Here is a 2,692-nt window from a genome sequence, read left to right as displayed (position 1 = left end):
TATATATATATATATATATATATATATATATATATGTATATGTATACTAGCAGAAATACCCGGCATTGCTCGGAATTAAAATGGCATAGTTTGTAGATATAATACTGTTATGTTCAGACATGTGATACGGGAAGGTGTAGCATTTACGACAAAATATTTGTGGCGTACACGATCGGCTAATTCAACTAAGTAACATGTAATACGTCCGTTTGGAGTATTTCAGGCCCTAACCTATCATGAAAAATTGGTGGTGGTGGGGTATATGATTTTTGAATGCACTGAAAACTGTGAATATACTCCCTTTTGCAGCGGTCAGCGTTGTGTCTAATACGACCCATTGTATAGTTGACAGTCGAATGAATGTAGGTGTAATGGAGATATTGTACGGAAATGGGTACGTTCCGGAAAAGGGCTGCAATGGGAGACGGCAACAAGGAAGTGAACTGTTGAAATGTTGCAGAAGGCGAAGGGTTGACATTGGATTGCTGGTGTGGCTGTAGAATAAAAAACATAAACCGAGCCTTTGTAGTCACATGAGAATATGTAGTAATGAATTAGTTGAAAATATATGGCATAATTGCTTACCGCGTGTTTGGTGGGAGCAATTGAAAATATGCTTTGATACTGAAGTCCATGCAGGAAACTGTTGGTGTAGTCTTCGGGTTTGTTGGTATTATGCCAAAATGGTATCCATCTTCACCATTCACAAAGAACTGTGGTCAATGGAGCGTATCGTAGGATGTAGTCATTCCTACAAAACCTCTTGGTAAACAATATTCTTTGCTTTCCCTTGTGGAAAAAATGCAAATAGATTTTTTTATGCTTCCAACTCTAGAGCAGCTAACATGTAATTGTACATGTAAGAAGCATGACTCTCCCGAGTGAAGTTCTACCACAGACAGTGTTTAACACTGGGATTTATTGATAGACATTGCGAAGCTGCTACGAATAGGAAATTGCACTCTTCTGAATGGAAAAGGAATTTCTGCTCCCAATGGAACGAGAGGAATCCTGGGTATGAAAAAATCTTCTCCTTTTCCACATCCAGAGAGAATGGTGGCTTCAATAACACGTGGCATCATCTTTTTTACCACCAGGCATGTCCCATTGCAGAGTGTTGGTAGATCCAAATTCCTCAATAGCATTATTGGAGTTCCCACTTTAAGTTCCAGTCTATGGGGAGGTAGTCCTGGAGGCTCCAATGAATTGAGAAATTTTGTTGGATAATTTACCACCTCTTCTGGATCTGGGATTGTATCAACTGTCTTAGAAATGTGAGGACTTCCAGGAAGGTACTGCAGCAGCTGCACATTAATTTTACTTACAGTGCTGTCTTTTGGAGCCAATATTCCTCTTTCATACAGCCAATTGAGATTGTAATAATTTTTCGAGTAATGGAGGATCTCCTCTTTGGAAACATTATGTCAATAAATATTATGTAATAAAATAAGATGACAATTGTACGTTAATAATGAAATGTCAATAAAAAAGGCAAATAATATCAATATCTTAGCAAATGTTAAGAAATACCTACAGGGGACTGAGATGACACTGTTATATTTATTGTCAAAAACATTAATTGATATCAATATTTTAAAAAGATGAAGAAAAACGTTCAGCGCATTAATCGCGCTAGATGTAAGGGAGGCAATCAATTTCTGAAAGTTACTTCGCAAAGAGTTACTTCCTTTCCCACGTAACCCAGGAAAGGGTGTTTTCTGCTCCCAGAAGGCCCGTTACTCGTTATGTGAAAACTGTGAAGAGTCTAAAACCATCTCTGGAACATAAATAATGTATGTTCCCAGTTTGGAGAAAATCAGTTGTGATCTTCAGAAGTTATGCGGGTTTACACACACAAACGTACACAACCTCACACACACACACACACACACACACACACACACACACACACACACACATATATATATAATGGGGAAGGCCGGTTTATGGGATATACTTTAGGTTTCCCGTCTGACGATAAGCTAAATCCTTTATGGACGGGAAACCTTAGGTAATCCCATAAACCATCCTTACCCATTTTTAATATATTCTGCTCTACATCTTAGAGTGTGCTTCTTCTTTCAGATTTACGTTTTCTACAAAAGATATATATATATATATATACATACATAATTCAACTACGCTAGTAGTTGAATAATATTCCTTAAGGCCTCAATTTACTCACAAGCAACATCTTTCAGAGCTTGTCGCTAATTTAGTTCTTAACCATATTGAAAACTATTAACATTTTTGAAGAGGAATGGCCCTTAGCTACAGGTTGGCATGCAAAATTGAGATTTGATTCAGTAGAAAAAAGTTTTCGTCAAAATTTGTAGCAAGATTATAGGAGAGTAAATAACGCCACCAATCAAGTTTAGATCTAAATAACTTTTTATTTTAAAAGCAAAGTATATATTTCTTAGCTTCAACGACAGAAGAAACCACGAAGAATTCCATTGTTTTGTTCCCTTGCAACAAAAATGTGTATAAGAAATGCTGTGAGGTAAAATATCATGAAAAAAATATAAGGCCCAAAAATTGGATTTAAGTATAATTAATTTTTAATTAAGCTTTAATGATAGAGCTCAATTGATTAAGTTTTAATGATAGAGCTTAATTCGAGAAATTTCATGGTATCAATCTCATCCAATTAACTTTAAAAAAAAAAGTTATGAGTGTTGTTTCTCAAATT

The sequence above is a fragment of the Octopus bimaculoides genome, chromosome 10 (genome assembly GCF_001194135.2).
Source record: "Octopus bimaculoides isolate UCB-OBI-ISO-001 chromosome 10, ASM119413v2, whole genome shotgun sequence".
NCBI lineage: Eukaryota > Metazoa > Mollusca > Cephalopoda > Octopoda > Octopodidae > Octopus > Octopus bimaculoides.
Note: the sequence above shows the minus strand (reverse complement) of the source record.